The sequence below is a fragment of the Rattus norvegicus genome, chromosome 7, assembly GCF_036323735.1.
Source record: "Rattus norvegicus strain BN/NHsdMcwi chromosome 7, GRCr8, whole genome shotgun sequence".
Lineage (NCBI taxonomy): Eukaryota > Metazoa > Chordata > Mammalia > Rodentia > Muridae > Rattus > Rattus norvegicus.
The window spans coordinates 26,901,994-26,924,425 of record NC_086025.1 but is presented as its reverse complement, the minus strand read 5'-3'; the positions used below and the strand labels follow the sequence as shown (position 1 = coordinate 26,924,425).

General features: G+C 40.6%; 1 protein-coding gene and 1 long non-coding RNA gene across 16 annotated transcripts in view; one reads left to right on the top strand and one right to left on the bottom strand.

The window, feature by feature from the left end:
- LOC134479657 (uncharacterized) overlaps positions 1-15,042 on the top strand; it is a 37,995-nt gene extending 22,953 nt beyond the window's left edge. The window contains exons 2-3 of the long non-coding RNA XR_010053209.1: positions 1,745-1,787; positions 3,012-15,042. This is a non-coding gene — a long non-coding RNA (uncharacterized LOC134479657). The remainder of the gene's footprint in view (positions 1-1,744; positions 1,788-3,011) is intronic.
- Anks1b (ankyrin repeat and sterile alpha motif domain containing 1B) overlaps positions 1-22,432 on the bottom strand; it is a 1,165,904-nt gene that overhangs the window by 442,127 nt on the left and 701,345 nt on the right. The window lies entirely within an intron of this gene.

Here is a 22,432-nt window from a genome sequence, read left to right as displayed (position 1 = left end):
AGAAGCTTTTTATTTTGATATAATCCCATTGGTCGACTTGTCTCCTTTTACTTTTATTGCTTGTGATCTGTGTCTATGCAGATAGAATGGCTAGACAGTTGTCCTTAGTATCCTGAGATTTTGTAATAGAGTCATGGAGCAGAGGCCAGCGTTTCTAAGCAAGGATGGTTCATGCTGCTGTTGGTTTTTTGTCTCCTATGATTATCAGCATGACATTAGCCCTCAGATTTTATAAATATTTATGAGGCTGAAGAAATATTATGTATGTGTTGAGTGTGTATGAGTGAGTATATGTGTGCATGTGTGTGTGTATGTTTATGAGTGTGTATGAGTGTGTGTGAATATGTGTGTATGAGAATGTGTGTTATAAGTGGATGAGTGTGTATGAGTATGTGAGTGTGTGTATGTGTGTGCATGAGTGTGTGTGTATGAGCATGTGTGTGTGTGTATGAGTGAGTGTATATATGTATGTGAATGTGTGTGAGTATGAGTATGTGTATGTGTGAGTGTGTATGTGTATAAGTATGTGGGTTTGTGCATGTGTATGAGTGTATGTATGAGTGTGTATGAGTGTGTGTGCCTGTGAGTGTGTGCATGTGTATGAGTATGTGTGAGTGTGTGTGTATGTGTGCTCTGTAGACTAAGTGGTAAAAAGTTAGCGATCTCTGCAATGCTTGTATTAAGAATTATTGGGATAAAATGTAGACCCCAGGTTCTAGGATCACAAAAAAATTTTGGCAATAGTAAAAAGAGAATGTAAAGGTACAATGATCAGTAATTAAAAGTCAATTGTGAGGGAAATGTTTCTGGCAGTGCTCTCCCATGCTGCATTGTATGAATTCGCTATAGCTTTGGTTTGGAACACGCTGTCTGCACAGTTTGCATTAGCTGTGTCCCCACACCATGGCACACCAATGAACATTGCTTCAAACACCTCAACTCAGAGCTACTGACGCCACTGTTTAAAATGAACTGCAGCACTTTTATTTCATACAGTTTTCTGCTTGTAAAGAAACATGATGGCTTAATCAGAGAAAACAAACAATGTTTATCTACTATTATTTTTCAGCATGTAAGGATCAAACAATACGTGTTTAAAGGTTATTATGTAAGAGCATTTGATTTTTTGAAAATCGTTGTTTGAGTTGCCGACATGAGTCTCATAAAAAAAAAATCCTTAAATGAATTTTGGCTTGAGATTAAGATAGAATTTCCAAAAATTTCTGACAAGGCTCTAAATATACTTCTGCCATTTTATACTATGTACTTATGCAAAGTAGAGTTCTCAGCACTCATAATTATAAAATCAAAACATTGATCAACTCTAAAAAACACTGAAGATGCTCTATGGCCTGCAGTATCAAATATTCAGTCAAAGCTTAGTACAGTGTGTAAAAATAATCAACTACACGCATTTCATTTGTATGTAAATTTGCTTTTTCCTTTAACAAATGGCAAAATCACAACAAGACTTATGATTTATTATTGGTAAATGTTTTATTTGTATACCTGTTTTATATACCTGTATACTTGAAGCCACATGAAAATTTGTCAAACAAAAGGGGTTATGAGGGAAGTAAAGTTTAGAAGTTCTGGGTAAGTTCTGGTAAGAAGTTACCTCTTACCTTGTCTAAATTTGGGAATGTGACGAGAGAACGCAGAAAACATAATCTAATAAAATTAGGCAACAACCTGAAGAGTTTCACAAACACAGACATTTTTCCCCTTTTCTTTTCTTGACCAGCTCTAAGGATTTGTGGCCTATCTGAAGAGATGCTCAATGGAAGGTAGAGTCAACTGAAGAAGTGGTCCCTATAGAGATCGGGACTTTTAACAGTCCAGGATGCTGCTCCATGGCTCTTGATCTGCCATGATTCCTGATCCTCTCTGGATTTGGAACTCAGTCACAAGAAAACATTTGCTCAGGAGGCTGAGGCAAGAGAATCCTGAGTTTGAGGTCAACCTGAGCTGTGTGGAAAATCCCAGTATCAAAATTCTTAGGCAAGTGGATGGGTTTAGAAAATATCATCCTGAGTAAGGTAATCCAGTCACAAAAGAACGCACAGGGTATCACTCACTGATAAAGTGGATATTAGCCCAAAAGCTCAGAATACCCAAAATTCAATTCGCAGACCATATGAAGCTCAAGAACGAAGACCGAAATGTGGATGCTTCAGTCCTGCTTAGAAGGGGGAACAAATACTCACAGAAGGGAGTACAGGGACAATGAGTAAAGGAAAGGCCATCCAGAGACTGCCTTACCTGGGGATCCATCCCATATGTAGCCACAAACCCAGTCACTATTGCTGATACCAAGAAGTGCTTGATGACAGGAGCCTGATATGGATGTCTCCTGAGAGGCTCTGCCAGAGCCCTACTGATACAGATGAGGATGCTTGCAGCTAACCCTGAGACTGAGCATGGGGACCCCAGTAGAGGAGTTAGAGTAAGGACTGAAGGAGCTGAAAAGGTTTGCAACCCCATAGGAAGGACAACAATATTAACCAACCAGCCCCCCTCCCCCCCACTCCCAAGAGCTCACAGGAACTAAACCACCAACCAGAGTATACATTGGGAGATCCATGGTTCCAGCTGCATATATAGCAAAGGATGGCACTGTCTGGCATCAATAGGAGGAGAAGCCCTTGGTCCATGAAGGCTCTTTTCCCCAGTGTAGGGGAATGCCAGGGTGTTGAGGTGGGAGTGGGTCGGTGGGTAGGAGGGGGGACATCCACATAGAAGCAGGGGGAGGGGAGGTGGAGAGGGGAGAACTGGGAAAGGGGATAACATTTGAAATGCAAATACATAGACTATTGATAAAAAAAATAATAAATTAAAATACCAAACAAATAAGACATAAGAACCTCCCTGACCTTCAGGCAACCAGTGGAGGCTCAAATCAATATGCAACATTTGATATGTATTCATAATCATTGCGATGGTTAATTTTAACTGTAAACTCGACTGGATTTATAATCACCGTGGAAACCTACTTCTGGGTATGTTTTCAGGAAGATTTAACGGAAGAGAGAAGACCCTTTCCCATATGTGGGCAGCAGCATCCTGTGGGCTGGGGGCCCAGGTGCCCTAAATGGAAAAGTAAACAGTGAGCAGTTGTCTTACTCTGCTTCAGACACAGCAGGACAGCCACGTTACCTTTCCCTGGACTCTCTCCCTCAAGCTGCAAGCCAAAATAAATTTAAGAAATTCAAAATCCTTTCTTTAAGTTGCTTCTTGTAAGTTGTTCTCACGGCAACGAGAAAATTAACACAATCATGTGTTTTTCTGAGATTTCTGCACTCCCACCGGATTCTCAGAAGAAGCTGTGACCTACCTAAAGCTCAGTGTCACTCAACGGGAAATTAAGAGGGTGACAGACTCTGCATGAAGTGTCATTTAGGAGTTCATACCTTAACTGGAAGTTGAACCACAGTGCTACCTGAAGGGAAAATGCTATAAGCCCCGAGAAGAGAAGGTTAATTGCTGCGTGCTGTGAGCTTGGCCTGCTGTCAAAGCAATAAGGAGGCTTTTGTTATGTAGCAGGGAAAAGAAGGAAGAGTCCCAGGACATGGATAGGAGAGGTAGCTAGGAAAGAGATCTAGTGGTCTGTCAGTCACTCTAGTGATTGTGAGATTTAGTCTGATTATGATTGGAAAATGTTAGTCACTAAGCAAGATGGTTCTGTTGCCAGAGGAAGTGTTGAAAGCTCATGAGGACACCAGGCTGTCTCTGACAAATGGTATTTCCTGGTAGAAAAAGAAGACCCTAGGAATGTTAGATGTAGTTAAGTCGTCCATGACTGTTGAATAAGTACTCTTTGCTCAGTAGTCAGTGGACATATTTGAAAATGATTAATATGGAATGTACTGTGTTCTTATTCAAGCTATCATGAGGGATATTGATTTAATTCTTTCTGGAGAAGTTGAATACATTTATTATACTTTCCAGAGAGTTTCCCTTAGGGAGTTATTTTATAATACATGACTGTCTTCACTGAGCTGACCTTTGAGGTACACAGGAGTTTGCATGTTAACTTTCTCCCCCTTTTTCTCTCCCTCGCCCTCTCCCCTTCCCTCTCTCTTTCCTTCTCCCTCTCTTACACACACACACACACACACACACACACACACACACACACACCTGTCTTTGTTGCCATAAAGGAAACCAAGTAATAAATATTTTCTTAGTAGTGTTAATAACAATAAAATATAAGAAATCAAAATTAAATTACATGAGATCTTTGATGAGGAGAGGATGATGGGAAAGTTTAGCCTCCAGCTTATACCATTTGTGTGTGCATGCGTGTGTGCATGCGTGTGTGTGTGTGTGTGTGTGTTTTGCAAAGAAACTGAGCTCTTACGTATGCTAGGAAGCTTCCACTGCTGAGTTGAGCTACAATTTCAGCCCAATGCTCAAGTGATTATTATTATTATTATTATTGTTATTATTATTATATATGTATATTATATTTGTATAAAAACAATTTTATACAAATATATGTTATATTTGTATAAAAGAAATAAAAGGACTTAATCTTTCAATTATTGAATAAGCAGGTACTTATTTAGGGCTACTATATGCAATAAACACTTCCAAGTGGTATAGGAAGTCTGTAAACTTTGGACTTCATTTATTTTTTTATTCATTCACTTCAACCATCATTCATTAAACATATGTATATGAAGTACTATATTTAGACAAAGAGTAAAGCAAAGAGAAAAATAATTTATAGTCCAGTAAGAATTAAATAAAGCAATAGCAGATTTTCTAGTTCTAAATAAACAGATTTGAATATTTCTTTTTTTCATTTTTAAAAGTCAAGTGCTCATGTCTCCTAGGCTGATTTCAAAGTTATTGTGTAGCTCAGGATGACCTTGAACTCATGATTCACCAGTCTCTACCCTCTGAATGCTGGGATTACACAAAAGAACCACCATGCCCAGTTCTGTATGGTGCTTAGGACTGAACACAGGACCTCCTGTGTGCAAGGCAAACACCTTACAAACTGAGCTACATGCTCAGCTCAAGATCAGCATATTTTGTCACATGATCATTGTTGGTTTTTTAATCTCTAGCCTATGTTGGGGTTTACTCTCCTCTACTGCCTTTGGCTTTGCTTGTACTCAATAAGACTGAGACAATAGATGGATGCATTGGTTAATAATTAAATGGACAGATGTCTGATTCTCAATGATAATTTAGATGACTGTTTTTGGTGTCTCCTTGGGAAGTGCTATAGTTTGCTCCAGTGGCCTGCCTTCCATAACCGCTGTGGCTATTGCTATGCCTGCATGTGTTGTCTACTTCATGGGGGGAATTCCTATTTTCTGTTAAGAGGGGAAGGTTGAGAGCCACTGTTTTAAATACATCTGTTGCAAATGGATGGCACTGTCCAGTTTTTCTCACGAGGCCACTCCAGCCTGGCAGATATGGCTGGATGACCTGATCGGCTGAGGACTCTGAGGCTGTTTCTAGTCTTAAATGACACAGGAGCCTTCAGACTGAAGACCCAATGACCCAGGGTGAGTAGCCATGCAGAAATATGATTTGACAGAAGAGGATGGAACAGAGGAAAATCCAGAGGGGGCCTGGCTGTTCAGTTTTCTTTGCTTTTCAAGATACAGCATTTCTTTCTGCATATTTTTTTCCTAGAATGGAGGGCTGATAAACCACTATTGATCAAGGGTCGTTTTTACAGCCAACTCTTCCACAGAAGTAATAGCTTTAGTTTTTATATATGGCTTTGGGGAAAGTAGGTTTTGGTTTCTTGGTTCTAATTTAGAGCATAATTCTTTGAGCCTTTCTAACTTGCCACGGGAGAGCTTAAGGGGTGAGAGACAGAAGGGCTAGAGGAATCCAGGGAGAATCTTTACTTCTAGGCTGCTTCATGAGGCTTTGGTATCATTTTCTGGACCCTGTCAGTCTCGTTTCAGCATTTCGATGCTGGTCAGTTAACTTTAATTTTGCTTCCACAATTTAAAAGCATCCACTCTACATGAAAGCCCAATTTAGACAAACTTCTCATCCTGTGAACACCTTGTGATATTAAGATGACAATGGGGACATAATAACCAGACGTTTTTGAAAATACAGAATGCCCGTAGTACTGATGCCACTTGCTCCTGCAGTTCGTTATCAGGTGCCTGTTGTCATTTGTTAAGTCACCTCCAAGACTTGGGAGGATTAAAACAATGGACGTTTTGTTCCTCTTGGTATCAGTATTGTGATACGGGCAAGGCTCAGCCAAAGACATCCGATGGTCCGGCTGGGGTCACTGGTGTGGATCTATTTGAGTCTGTCTCTTCCTGTAGGTTCAGAATTCCCTCTCCATGCGTCCCATATTCTTCCCAAACTGTCCCTCTAAGTTGGAGGAGCTTCTCCGTGGGATCTTTCCAGGCTCTCAGAAGTCCCAGGGATTTAGCTGCAGAGTGGAAATGATCACTTCCATCACATTCTTTACACAGAAGGGAACTATCTAGCCAGCCTGCTCAAGGTGGAGGAATTCTACAAGGATGCATAGAGGTAAGGTTGCATCTGGCCGTCAACATAATGGCTAATGGTAACATAAATACTGCCCTGCTTAACTTGTAAACAAGAAAGGCTGGCAGAGACCCCAAGAAGATAGGACACGCTCCTCAGCAATAAGGGTCCTAATCCCCAAGGCCAGGATTCACAGGCTTTGCTTTTCATGGCCCTAACAGTACATTCTTCCTGGAAATCACTTTACCGTGATTATCATCCTTTCCTGGAACAGTCTAGCCCTACTTTCAATATTCAGTGAGGTTGCTCCTCCTTACTGTGGGCCTGGGATCTCCTCCTGCAGGCTACCTTGCCAGGTAACCTCACAATTAGTGAAGCCTTTGTTCCTGAGCTTCTAGAATGTACTCTAGATCTGTCTGTTGTTGCGGTGTATTTAAAAAAGGCACACGACCTGTTCCCATGCTCTAGCTGTTTCTCTGTTACTGCTTTCACACACTGTCCTCTTGGTGGGTTGTTACCACGCCTGTCACCATCGCATTCCTCAGGCCGCGCTAGCGTGGCCCCATGCCACGATAGCCCCGAACATTCTATAGCCTAGCATGGCTTCCTGTCATGGACTCTGCTCACACTCCCAACAACCCAGTTAAGTCATGCCTCAACAAATGGGAACCCAACAACCAGATTTATACGTTAAATGCTCAATGTACAATACATCCACACAATTAACTTACAACCAATTGATAAGGATATAAACCACTCACCTAGATAAGACATAATTTGTTCGTCTAGACATACAAAATCCTGTCCACATCCATCCCTTAAGAATAGTCATAACAACCTGTAAATGTGCAGAAAGAAATCTTAACATCCACCTCCATGTTCTCTTGGCTGGCCCGTTCTCCTCTTGCTCCGGTCTCCTCCTCTCTAAGACTTTTCTCCTATCCATCTTTCCTTCTCATCCAATGACTGGCCTCGTTTTATCCTGTACCTGCTTTTACTGGCATAAGGACATCAACCTATAGTCTGTTTCTCAGAAATTATCATATTGTATTAAAATATCTGGGAGTTCGTTTCATGGATTTGCTTTTTTTTAGATAGATTCTTTACAACCTGAAGGCAAGAGCCAAATCTGACTTCTGTTTCTCAGAAGTTATCATATTGTATTAAAATGTCTGGGAGTTTGTTTTGTGGGTTTGCTTTTCTAGATAGATTCTTCACATCCTGCAGGCAAGAGATAAATCTGACTTTTGTGATCCTGACATTCTTAGATACTAAGTAAAAATATGTTGAGGTGGAACTAAAAATAGTAGAAATGTGTCTTCTATACTCTGGTATCACCACGTTATCAAGAATAATGCAAGGAACTTATTAGTGGTTCAATAGATGGTTGTTGAATGCAGAAATCTATTTCTTTTAGTCACTGCATCTAAGGGTAAACCCTGATTTTAGTGACCCAGTAAAATCTTCAGCAAGCTTCATAACAATTTCAATTCCTAGCTGGGAAAGAAGCAATATGCCTTAGGCATAACTTTTCAAGTAATATCAATGTTTAATGGCATAAACCTTTCGGGCAGGGGCATATAGCTAAAAATAAATTTGTATCCTTTTGAAAGTGCTAGCTAAAATTGTGTAGGCATGTACTCCTGCTACTAACACAAAACTATTCTCTTGCCTCTGCAAAACGAAACGAGACCTACAAGAAACCAAACTGTTTTTCTGAGCTTGACAAACATGCCTGCAACTGAAACAAGAGATGGCTTCAAACAATGGGTCTCCAAGGCCAAGGTCAAGAGTGACTTGGAGGTGAGTGAATTCTAGTGACCGCTCTGAAAACACACTTCCTTCTCATAGATCAGGTTTTCTGTTTTATGCTTGATGGAAACTGATTCATATCATCTCTCACTCAGAAACCCAAAACAAGCCATGGACTATCATTCAAACACACGTGTGTATTTTGTGAGGTCTTTTCCTTTTACATGTTTTATGGGGAGCTGTGGGTCTGCCTTTAACAACATTCTCCCTAAAACTTGAAATCAAGATGCTGCACGGTGATATTTCAAGCAGTTCAGTAGGATGTACTAAGGCAACCGAACATCATAAATGTCTCCTGCAGGTACCATTTTATTCCAGATTTAGAAAGCTCTTCTTTTTTTTTTTTTAAAAAAAAGATTTTATTTATTATTATGTATAAGTACACTGTAGCTGTCTTCAGACACACCAGAGAAGGGCACCAGATCTCATTACAGATGGTTGTGAGCCACCATGTGGTTGCTGGGATTTGAACTCAGGACCTCTGGAAGAGCAGTCAGTGCTCTTAACTGCTGAGCCATCTCTCCGGCCCCTAGGAAGCTCTTCTAAGAAGTTTATGACATCTTGTAGAAGATAGAAGAGTAGGCTCATATATATGGGTTTGTAACTATGTGTGTGTGTGAGTGTGAGAGAGGGAGAGGGGTAGGGGAGAGAGAGAGAAGGAGAGGAGGAGGGAGAGAGGGGGAGGTAGAGGGAGAGCTGCCTTTTGGAAAGGAATAGTCTAATAAGCAAAGAAACTCCAAATCCTAGGTTCTGTCCCTTCCCCAGGGTCATCTGGGTCCCCCAAGACTTTCCAGGACTTGGATGTAGTTAATATGCCTATAATTCTAATTTCCAAAATAAAATTGCTCAGACTTTGGAAATTTATCCAACAATAACAAAATAAAACTATGATTACTGATAGTATTTAACATTTATTACCTGCAGTATAGTTCATCAAGTAAATATAGCGGGTAAACATTTTCTTGGAACCCTATGAAGTAGGTATTTGCTGTCCTCATTTTTAAGGTGAAGGTCAGAGAAAGTGTCTTTCTGGGTTCACATCTCTAGTAAGATTGTGAGTGGCAAAGCCATGTCCTAGCCACTCAGAATAAAAGGTTCATGTCTACAGCTATAATACCCTGCATGTACTTGATCTCACCAGGATAGAAAGTCTGTATTTTTTCCCATAAATAATTTGTTTAAAATTCAATGTCCTCCATACTATCCTTCTGTTTTGAGTATCCTCAAGAAATGAAGTCTTCTCTCCTGAGCTTCTCAATCAATGGTCCTGGGTTACACCTATAGAAACCGGTAGCACTGGCTTCTGTCCGTATCCTCATTATTTTGGTATCCATCCTGTTCTCAACATAATCTTTTATCTTCTTGGGGACAATACATTTTTAAATTCCTTCTGACATTGAAGGTCTTGACACCCAATGAGTACTCAGAAACATCTGACTGAAATAAGACCCCTTGTAAATCAAGATACCCCGAAGGGAGGGATATTAACTTAATATAGCCTAGGAAGAACCCTATCAGTTCTGTCTGCTACCTGATCCAATGCTTCCTCTTATGTTGGAATTTAGGTATGTGAAGCACAAGTACAAAGTGGAACAGATAACATCCATTGGAGGGCAGGCCATGCTAATTTCTGTTGACTGGACCATTGAAGTGGTAATGAGGCAGAATTTCTGCCTTTGGCCAGAACAGACTTGGAGCTCTTTTGTCTTGCCATTCATCTTCTCCCTGGGGGATGATAGTTCCTTTCTTACCAGGCAAATCCCAAACTTCTTGGTGAAATGACAAGAAATATTCACTCCAGTGCATATCTTCCCAAGAAGACCCAAGGTACTCTCTTTGTGATTCCCAGTCTGCCATAAAGTACAGTTCAGAGCACAGTGCTCCAGGGAAAGACAAGCAAACAGAAGGAAAAAAAAATCCACTCTGCATATTGATTTTGTCTAATGTGGCATTTGCACACATGAGTGACCACAGTTCTTACAGACCGCCGCCAGACTAATTCATCCCCAATACTGCTGGATCCTGACGTTCCCTTTCCCCTAACCCCATGCCAGCTTTATCTCTGGAGACAGCTAGACTTCAAGTTAAAAGTTCACTACTCTCTGGCAAATTTAATTTCCATCGTTCCTATTTTCTCAGAACAAGAAGTTTTCAACCAACAATCTCATTATTTGTTCAGTACATTCCCGTGCCTTGGAAAGCATTGAATTTTCTTCACCTGTAAATCAAAATTTTCCACGATTCAAGTTCCAATAGCTGATTTGCTCCCCACAATAAACTTATTCTGACCTTGACTGCCCGCAGACTACTCTATTCAGAGCTTTAACACTGGTTTACTTGCGGTATAAATACATTTTCTTCCTGATTATTTTATGTCCACCTAATCTGTAGGACACGGCATTCAATAAATGTTTATGGAATGAATAATGTTTATTAGTAATTATTAATTAATTTTGTTTAGAAAAAACTTTCCTTAATGGTGTCTTTGGAAACAAAAAAAAATGTACGTTAATTCATGTTTTTGAGGGTCAGAGGCAATTCGAAGTCTCTGTAGTACCTGCAGGGTCTGTAGCTTCATGTGTGTACCCTGAGGGTCTCCTGCTATAGACACCCGACACTGAATACTGTTAACCACTCTGCTTGCTCAAAGTGGGATGCTGCTCAACCACTTTCAGTTCAGAAGCCTGGTTCCTGGCAATAAAATCAGTGATGCTTTCTGTCCCAGTTTGCCTATGATTGCTGTGATAACACTTTGAACAAATCCAACTTGGGGAGGTCAGAGTTCATTTCATTTTTTCAGTTTATGGTCTGTTCTGAAAGGAACTTGGGACATGAAAGGAAGGAAAGAACCTGAAGGCAGGAACTGGAGGATGACTGCTTACTGGTTTGTTGCCTATGGTTTGTCCAATCTCCTTTCTTATACAGTTCAGGAACACTTGCCCCAGGGTAGTACCACTTACAGTAAGTTGGCTCCTCCCACATCAGTCCTTAAGAAAAGACCCTAAAGACTCATCCACAGGCCTATGGGATGGAAGTTTTTTCTCAATTGAAGTTCCTTCTCAGATGAGTCTAGCTTGTGACATGTGGATAAAACAAAATACAAACAATAACCCAAGCAAACCAGGGTACCTTTCATATTTAGAGAAAACAGAACATGCTCAAAGATTCAGGAATTTGCTTACAGTTATATTTAGAGGGAACAGTAGGCAGGTTATATGGCTTGAAATCTAGGGTCTTCAGATTTGGTGGTTTTGTTTGCTTGTTTTTCTCTAATACTTCACATTTCTCTTTGAACTACAGCTTTGGTAGAAGGTTCTACTATTTCTTCTCATTATCTGAGATTCACACTCCCCCCTACTGCCAAGTATCAGAAATGGCCTGTGATACCTGCCAGTGACCTGCTTAGTTCTAATATGATCTCGGAGGCTGTAGATTGATTTCAGTGCCTTTGAGGCCAACTTCTTCTTTATAGGGCCCAGAGCTCCTTGAGCTGGAAGCCTGGTAGTTGGCCGTGTGTGTGTGTGTGTGTGTGTGTGTGTGTGTGTGTATGTATGTATGTATGTATGTATGTATGTATGTTTCATTTGTACTACTCTTTCTGCCCACATTCTACGATACACTTCTTTCCTTAACATTGTCTCAGTGGCCTGCAAGCCACAAATCTGGCCACCTTCACAAAAGAGCAGCACCTAGGAAGAGTAGAGACTTAACTGGTGACTAGCTAATTGGGACCATGAGAAAACTGTGCAGAGCCACATCAAATGTAGATTACCTTTAAGGACTCCAAAGAGAAACTTTTCTGGGCTATGAGGAGATTCATGATGGATGAGGCAGACGTGAGGCGGGCTCTCTGAATTAACAAAGTAGACTACTCCAAGTCTCAGACACCTTCTCTGAGTACAGATGGTACCAAATCTCCTTTCATCAATTCTAAGATGCAATCCACTCTCATTCTATGAGTTCTGTATTTGGAAGGTGGCTTATGACTGGTAGTTGTGCAAAGATTATAGCAAAACAGCAGTGATCATAGTTATTAAAGGCTATGGTGATTAATCTCAGCTGTCAACTTGATGGGATTTAGAGAGAGATCCCTGGGCTGGGATCCTGTACCATATAAAAGGAGAAAATGAGCTGAGTATAATGATTTATCACTCTGTGCTGTTTCCTGCTAGTACATGCAGTGGGATCAGATGCTTCAAGTCCCTACTGGTTGGCTTCCTCACTGTGGTATCTTGAACTGTAAGCCAGAATAAACCCTTTCTCCCTTAAGTTGCTTTTCATTGTATATTTTATCACAGTACCTGGAGAACAAACCAAGTCACAGAACCAAGTCACAGCCCTTACTCATGTATCAAATATACCAGGAGCAAAAATGGTCAACTGGGCAGAAATGATGGTGCACAACTACAAAGTCACCCTGGAAGTTCCAGAGTTTTATCCTTTTATAAATTGTTCAGGAAATGTTTCAGCAGCAGCCCGAGCACTATGACAAAGTCAATGCAGGGTATTCAGGAGACTCAGACGAAATAACATTTCAGGAAGTTTTGTGGAGTTCAAAGTCTTAGATGAGACTAAGGTTTTCTTAAGTACTTGAGAAACATGGTCTCTGAGGGCTCTGTCGATCTCAATTCAGGGAGTATGGTTTGACACAACATCCTGTGTCACAGAAGTTTATAACTGGACTATTAGACTAGAATATCAGGGTACCATTGGCTGTTTAGGATATATCTCCTGGCTTCTTTTGCAACTTGGTATGATTGTATGACTAATTTTAGCCAATAGTTTGTTAGTGGAGTGAATTATGAATTAGTGCATCATGGATTGGGTCTTAAATAATCCTCTGAAGCTTATCTGGTAAAGGCTTGCTCTGCTTGCTCTACTGGAAGGTGGTGGAAGCTTAGTTGGAGGAAGTACATCTTTAGGAGTGTGTCCGGGAAGGGTATTTTGGGACCCTGGTTCCTCCCCTTCTCTCCCCTTCTTGACCACCATGAGGTAAGAAGCTTCCAGCTTTCACAGGATCCTGAGCTCAGTTCCCGAGCAGTGGAGCGGCCTGAATGACGATGGAAACCTCTGACCCTGAGAGCTGAGAGAAACCCGATCTCTTCACATTGATATCACAGGTAAATTCTGTCACAGCAGTGAACTGATGACTCAAACACTGGCCCTGTCCTCACGATGTCTACTATCAGGAATGTTGATGGGTGGGGAAACTGAAGACATTTTATTGCATCAAAGATAGAAGCCATGATTTAAAGGTAGCAGAATGACAGAAGTGTCAAGGCGATCAGTCTTCAGGCCATCCTTTAATGATTGGCTCAGACTCTCACGTGAGCGAGAAGTCAACTCATTTAGCTATCTCTTTGGGTCTTTCTACAGCCCAAATGAGTTTTACTTCCTTGGTTTACTCTATCTCATTCTCTCCTGCCCTAATCAACATGACTTAACTTCAGAAATACATGGGCCACTCTTGTAAGAAAGCTTTCATGATCTTCATTCCTGGGCTTCTACTCTGGGGAGCTGCTGTTTTCTTGCAACCTACTTTCCTTGGGTTGCCAGCTCCTTTGCTTTTTTTTGTTTTTGTTTTTGTTTTTTTCCGCTTTGGTGAAGGAGTCTTGCTTTCAAATTATACTTCTATATTTAAAAGCCATTTTCTTTTCCCTTCTCAAATCCCATTCCTGTTCATTTCAAACTTCCTTTTACAATCTTTAGCTTCCTCAGGTTAAACCAAGTATGAACCATATCTTCTATTGGCTTTTTTTTTCTCTGTCTATGTGACTCTTCTTGTTCATCATGTGCCATTAAGAAAGTCACCAGCAGCTTTTCTCACAGCTCCAGAAAACAGGGTCCTGACCTCTTCCTGCTTTTCTCTGAGCTCTTTAGCTGGGGGTGTTTGGTGCAAACTAATTCTCATAAATTATTATGCAAGTTTTCCTTTTGTGCACATTATCTCCAACAGAGATAATGTTAAAACAGCCCTAAAAAGGAGGGGTGCTATTGTTCTTATACTGAGGCTCAGGATGGATAAGATGTCTGCTTCAGGAAGACTTACCCAGTTAGGTATAGAGATCCTCAAATAGAAGCTAGTCTGCATTAGGCATGATGGCAGATGCCTCTTATCCCAACACTCAGGATGCTAAGACATAAGGATCTAGAATGACGGGCACCCTGGGCTACACACAAGGATGCCACGTGTAAAACAAGGGCTGAGGATATAGCTTAGTAGTAAAGGGCTTGGTTAGAAGTACAAGGCACAAGGCCATAGGTTCAAACTATAGTACCACAAAACAATATGAAACCCAAACCCCAGCCTGCATTTTTCCTACTACATATACTCTTTTTCAAGCCAAAATTAAGACAAAGATCAAAGCTCCTGGGAAGGAAGAACAAGGACTTAGTTGTTACGTCTCAGAACAGGAGTGGAAGTACTAGGGAAATAGAGACCCTTTCTGGTTTCCTGGCCTAGTGGATAGATTATCACAAGGATGATGAGAACCTTTAGGACCTGCTTGGGCAAAAAATAAAAATCTCTCATCTTTTGCTCAAACCATAGAAAATTCTTCTATTTTTCTGACCTTGACAGATATTTCTCCCTAAGCCCTCTGAATTATTACGGAATAAAATGGCTTATTTTAATTTCCCTAGATGTCTTTATTGAATTCTTTCACAGTGTTTTATGGAAAATATCTGATTACTGATTCATAGAATAGAACATTATGAAATTTTATGCTAAGTGGCTGCCACAGTGGTATTCAGGCCTGGGAGCTTCCGTACTCCCCGATTCTGACCTGGTCCCTGCAGGCTCAAAAGAGGCATGCTAATCTCCTGCATTTTACAGTTTACCCCACCACTGTACATTCTAAGTAACTAATAAAGAGAAAGTGGTGGTGTCAGATTCCCAGCAAGAGCTTGAAAGATGATAAAGTGAAGCATGCTAACCCTGAAGTCAAAAATGTGGGTTATGGAATTAGACAGAGTTTAAGTTGCATTACTTCAATTTAAATAAACGTGACCAACTTTCCTAATTTCTTTGCCCCTCTTTGTCATAATCTGTTATTTTTTTTATTTCCTATTGGATTTTTAAAAATTTACATTTCAAATGTTATCGCCTTTCCCAGTTTCCTGTCCATAAACCTCCTATCCCATCTCACCTCCTCCTGCTTCAATGAGAGTGTTCCCCCACCCACCCACCCACCGCTTCCTACATTCCTGCCCTGACATTCCCCTATACTGGGTGGGGTGGGGGGGTGATTCATAGATTGTTCCAAAATGTTTGTGAGGATTACATGAGATGGCATAAGTGCTTTGAAGCATGCCTGGTTCATATAAAGGATGATCTTAAAAGTTAACTATATTTCTTGTTCTTAAGCAGAGCTAAGAGAAAAATACCATAGGATGTGAAAGACTCTGTGTATGCTCATGCCTCCTAACATGCAAAAATGAGAATCAGTAAGGTTGTGGTGCTTGGCACAATTTGCTTCATCCACCTTGGTTGGTGAGCACAATGCACAAGGTGGTGATACCCCAGGTGACAAGATGTAAGGAAGTAAGGAAGGGAATTCCTCTTTGCAGACCTGGTAGTAACAGGCAAAACAAGTTTCCAGTGAGTATGAACCTTATATTTATCATCACTAAGCTTGTTTCTTCCTGATTGCAGGCTCCTGACCTCCCGTTATGTAGAATGTTTGCTTTATAAAACTTATAATTATGAAATTCATGTTCTGCTCTTTTCTTTCATATGAGCTTTTCCTCCCTAGCCTCTTCAAATTTTATCAGTCAGAAATGTGTTTTCTAAGGACCTGGGAGTCATGCCTTTGAAATACAACCATCAGTATGCCTGGCTTGGCCATCGTAGGAACAGTGTGACATAATTCCTGGCCCTAGAACAGACCTCCAGGGTGTGGGCCTCCATGAGTGTTGATGGTTACTATGGCCATATTTTCAAGTTCCTCCTTTGAGGAATGTCCTCTCGGTCAAAGTTAATGACTCCATGATAATCAGAGACAGTGTGAGTCCAGGAGGTAGGCGTCTATCTAGTGTCTCAGTAAAATGGTAAACACTGAGAACTTTAGGGCAGTCCTAAAGGCTGTGAGAAAGAACTCTGAAAACCTGAGTTAAAAAAAAATAAATAATTTCTAAACTATGCAAAATATAAGGATGCAATATGAATTGTATAAGGAGCTTCACAGATCTAAAAGAACAGAGGCAGCTGCACTATGAGCCTGCTTGTGAAAAGATACTAAGGAAGGAGATAAAGAGATTTAAGGAGTGGTGATTGAAAGGCAAGATTCCACCTAGCTAAGTTTTTTGTTTGTGCTTAAAGAAGCAGGCAGATTCCTGAGTTTAAGATCATCCTGAGACAGAGGGAGTTTAAGTCCAGGTCTAGGTATGGTAGGAATGGTAAGGGCAAGGTCCCACTCAGCTAGCTTATTGTCTGGGCTTATTGTCTGTCTGCCTTTGCAGGCAGGTCTCTGAATTCTTTTGCATGTGAAAAAAATGTGCTTATTGTCTCTTTCTAAGAATCCTGGGTCATTTGAGATGCTGATTCATGGTATAATCAAAGGACCCTGGAGTAATGACTGAATTGATATGTAAATAAAAGACTGAGCTTTTGATCTGCAAGAGATGAACTATCCAGAGAGTTTTTAGAATAGCAAGAGAAAGCTGTTTCAAGCAGAGGAGAACACAGAAAGCAGACTGGAAAGTTGTCTCGAGTGGAGTACACACACAGAACACACACACACACACACACACACACACACACACACACACACACACACACACACACACACACAGAGAGAGAGAGAGAGTCTAAAAGCCGTCTAGAGCAGAACACAGACTGAACCCATAGTTTTTCTTCTAGTTGTTTGTTTTGCTGCTTCCAGACCCCCCCCCCCCTTCCTCAGAACTCTTCTCCAAGAAGAATCTGCTCCTTGGAAAGTAAGTCAATTGCCTAGGTTCTGTAGATGAGTAGGAGCCTAACTTTGACAAGTGGTAACTAGCAAACACAAATGACTTAATTACGCAGAGCAACCTGTCCTTCAGTGTCCTTCAGTATTCTCCACTAGCATGGCTCAGTGCTTAGAGACTCTCTCTTCCAGTGTCTAGCTACACTTTTATAATAAGGGTACAGAGATGATCTTTAACCCTGAAGCAAGAGAATTTCTAAGTACTGAGGCAATCTAGTGAACAGTACTTAAGAATACTGAAGGGAAGGTTGCCTGGTACAATTAAACCATTTATCAAAATTACATCTTATCAAAATTAGGCTCCTACTCTTTTACAGAGCTCAGGAGATTATCTTATTGATGGTTGCATTTCAAAGGCATGATGCTCAGGTCCTTAGAAAATAGCCTCCAGCCTCCACTTTTCAATCTGGTCCCACCTCTAGGCCATGTTCTTATGCATAACCTACTGCAAGACCTCTTCTCTCTCCTCCTCTCCCCTTCCCTCTCCTTTCTCCTCTTCCATCCCCTCCTCTTCTTTTTATTTAATTATTGGGTAGCGGGGGATGTGTACCATGTAGGTGTAGGTAGATCAGAAGACAACTTGGGGACGTCAGTTCTCTCCTTCAGCAAGCCTATAGAGTACCTTGATCTATAGGCCATCTCATCCATCAGTCCTGCCCTACACTGTGTTCTTTGGCTAGTTTCTTTGTCTGCAGACAATGAGCTCCAGAATCATTCCACCAAGCTAGAGGCTACAGTCTCAAGATAGAGGCTACAGCTTCAAGATAGAGGCCACGCATGATGAGTTGGCTGTCTAAAACCCTCCTACTTCTGATCTCAATGATATGGCTTTTAAAGAACACACACACACACACACACACACACACACACACACACACACACACACACACTCTTTTGCAATCTTTATTTATATAGATCATTTTGTCAAATTCTAATACTTTTCTTATTCCTATTTCTTCTCCTTTCTTGTGACCCCTACTGTTAGTCTGGACTATATATTTCCATCCTTCATTCAATATAATCATATACAGAAGACTAGATGGATGCTATGGTTTGAAAACAAACCCGTGCTGTGTACATTAATATCTTTTCAACATATGTGTAATATCTATTAATAGATGTTGGGAAGAACAAACTCTTCTTCATGTTTAATTTCTTTCTTTTAATAGAGTAATAGATAAAAAGGCAAGGAGAAATTAAGAAAGGGAGATGCCAGCCAGTATCTGAGGCTGACTATGCACCAGGAATGCAGCTACTTTATTTCTACTTAGAACTTCCAAACTTTTGGAACAAGTATTGCTTCTTGTCCTTTGACTGAGATCAAATATAAACACTGAAGGTATTATTTTTACAGCTGTGTTCCATGTGAAGAAGAAAGGTCTGGACTACAGAAATAATTTCCCCAAGGTCACAGTGCTAATAACTATTGGACTTAGACATCCAAACTACGGTGACACAACAAAATTATTTTTAAGGGAGCTGGAACAGTAACTCATTCCAAAAAACGCTAGCCCTGCAAGAACAAGGACCTGAATTTCATATCTAAAAACCCATATCTTTACCCCACCCCCTAAAGGCTGAATTTGATGGTGTATGCTTCTAATCTCAGCTCTTGGGAGATGAGAACAGGCATATCTGTGAGCTTGTGGCATAGCCTTGCTTCCTAGATGAGTCTTAGGCCAATCAGAGACCCTGTCTTAAAATCTTAAAAATTAAACCAACATGGATGGTACCTGAGGAATAGTATCTGAGGTTGTCCTTTGTGCCTCATGTGAATGTAAACACACATAGACACCTGCACAAACTTGAACATTCAACACACACACACACACACACACACACACACACACACACACACACACAGACAGGCCAATAATAAATAATAATGGTGAGTTTCCTCATGAAAGACTATCCTCTCTCTTAAAGTAGTGGGCCTATCATTCTAGGGAATATTTATGCCGATGCTGGTTGATATTGATTATGTATCAGAAAGGCTATCAGAAGCATCCCAGGTGGATGATGGCGCACATTCAACTCTCCAAGCCTCTTCTAGAGGATTCCATATTTTGTTGAACTATAGCAATGTATGCTCACTGTCATACTTATTAACCACCGATATTTAAAACGCCAATAGTAGGCTACAGACTATTACTTGACTATCTCACCCTTATGGTATACCTAGTATCACTCTGACCATTGTGTGCAACTTCATAAGTAGAGAATGGAAACCATACCTAGACGACCAAAATGCATATTATACAAGTGATTTTAGTTGCAAAGGATTTGATACATAGTATCAAATTCTGGTGTCTACTGTGCTGAGCACAATTGTTTGGCTTATTAAACAAAACCTCCTGCTAGAGACTGGTTGATTCAGGCTGGCCTAACAACTGCTGTAATTCAAAAACCTTACATAAATATTCTATTATTAAGTGATTCCTTTGCTTTAACCCATCCAAACTACATGACTAAATCATTCAGTGAAGTGTTACATAAAATAACAATAAAAATAAATCTCTGAATTTAGATAAAATAGTGTGCTTGTCTGCTAATGTATTCTTCTACCCACCTTCCCCAGTTGGTTCTATTAAAAATAGTACTGCAAAGAGAAATAAAAATCAAAAATAAAGCATGCTAGTTGCAAACATTTCGTGGAGAGGCTTTTATGTGCAGTGTAAAGGTTCATGGGAAAGTGAATATTCCTAGAGGCGAGGAAATTTCTTCCTCTGAAGATCAGCGACACCGAGATCATTATTTGTGTTCTGGAGCGTCACTTGGTGTGTGTTCTCATGTGTGAGGGCCGTGCCTCACTCACACACATCACCACTCAGCCTGTCCTTTAGGAGAGCTTCTAGGCTAGCCAACGCCTCCAGTGCAGGTGATCATTAGACTTTACCAAGTGTAAGTGAGGTCATGGGGCTATCTTTGTAGCCAGAACTATGCATTTTCTAGTAAATGAACTAAAATTCATCTATCCAATATACAGTGTGCTCTGTGATCAAATTCTTTACACCCTTATTTGGGTAGTTTTCATTTATAACTAAAATTTAGATGAAAATTTTAGGAGATAAAATGCTGGTTCATTTCTTTGCAGATACAATTTTTTAACTTGCAGGATATAAAAATGTATCCTAAAATATATTTAAAAGTTATTTTTATTTTGGGTATATATTGTCTCTGCCTTTCATGTGTGTGTCATGTACATGCCTGGTGCCTGGACGCTAGAAGAGGCTACCAGATCCCTGGGACTGGAGTTGCAGATGGTAGCGAGCTGTCATGTTGTCATGTGGGACTGGGAACTGACTCCAGGTTCTCTGAAAAATCAGCCAGTGCTCTCAACCACTGAACCATCTCACCCCTAAAAATATATTTATGGGCCAGCAAGATGCCTTAGTGAGAAAAGAAACTGCTTACAAAGCTGGATATCTTGAGTTTGGTTCCTAGGAATCGCTGTTTGAAGACAAAGAATGGGTTATGATTCCTGCAAGTTGTCCTCTGACCTGCACAAACACACACACACACGCACACAGAGGAAGAGAGACAGAGACAGAAACACAGAAACACGGAAGCACACACAAACCACACACACACAGACACATACACACATGCGACATACATACACATTCACATACATACTTGCTCACATGAACACACATGCAGGCACACATGACTATACACAGAAACCCATAGAAGTGCACACATGCATGCTCACATACACACATACACACACCCATGCTTATTTGCACACACACACAGACACACACTAGATAAATAAACGTATAAATACATTTTAGTAAAATGGTACTTCATTTTAGACATGCGATTTCAGTCTAACACTGTCTATCCGTAGGCACTCTCTTTAGTTTTCAAGGAAATTATTTAGAGGTGGAAGGGCACTTATAAGCCCCACCCTTGTATTGTAACGTCTGGTGTTTGGTTAGTGCCACCCGAGGGGATGGTTGTTATTGCTACTTAAGTGGATCTCAGTCTTAACCAGAAGACTATCAATTGATTTTTAGAAAGTATGAGACTTGGAAGAAATAACAAGCTTCCTTGTGACATAATGACAATGGCGAAGTAATAAAGTCAGAGGAAGATTTCACATAAAACCTGCTGCCTACTTATACTCCAGCTACCATCTTCACTGATCAGAAAGATAAAGCAGATTTTCCAAATGTCTTTCTCTGTCGTGTGCTCTAATGAGAGAGTTAAGTCATGCATGTGTAGATAAGAAGACAAGAGAATTTACACTTCATCGACTGCTTGCTACATTCTAGGCTATAGCAATACAGCACACAATAAAAATAGGTTGAGGGAATTGATATCAAAGAGGCCGCCAATTGAAAAATTAGAAATTGAAGCCAGGACCATTTAATTTCAAAATCAAAACTCTGCAAAAAATCTTTGCATGCAAGCCTAGTGCATGTAAACACAACAGTGTAAAATATCCTATCACATCATATATACAATAGTGCCTAAGAACTGGGCACAGAAGTCCAGGATGGTCAGTATCACTGCATTCTACTGTCCACATTCATCTGTTCCGCATGTGAATCTGGCTTCAAGTGAAAGTCAGACATGCTGTGTGTAGAGGAATGTTAATCCAGCAATATGGCTGCTCTGGCAAGGGAGTCACATTCTATGACCTTCTCAGTCTGTGCGATCCAGCTGGAATACACACCTTTAATCTATCTGGATGTTTTACATGTGGCACCCAATGTGACTGGAGAATCAGAAAGCTCACCAAAGGTTGCAAAAAGCAGAGGACATTGGAAAGAAAGCCTCAGAGGGGAGATTTGCCTGGGACCATCTCCAGAGGAAACAGCAGTTTTTTTAAATTCAGTTGGATGCCCAGAAAGACTCGTAAGACTCCAGAGCCATGGGAGCCTTGAACCCAGAGCAAGGAACCACGCTGGAGCCTCTGAGACAGGGAATCATAGTAAGCTACCCCAAAAGATAATTTGAATTATATAGACAGACTTTTCCTGCATTAAACAATGGGAAACTCCATGCCAGATCCCTTAAGTGCGAGGACTTGAGGGGCTAGAAATGTTACTTGAAAGAAAAGTCACCCCAGTACTCATTGCAACCGTGACTACTGGAGTAAACCCCTCCCTATTTTCAATTGTAATCTTTATATTTTTCCTCTCAAGAGAGGTGGAAAAAACAGCTAT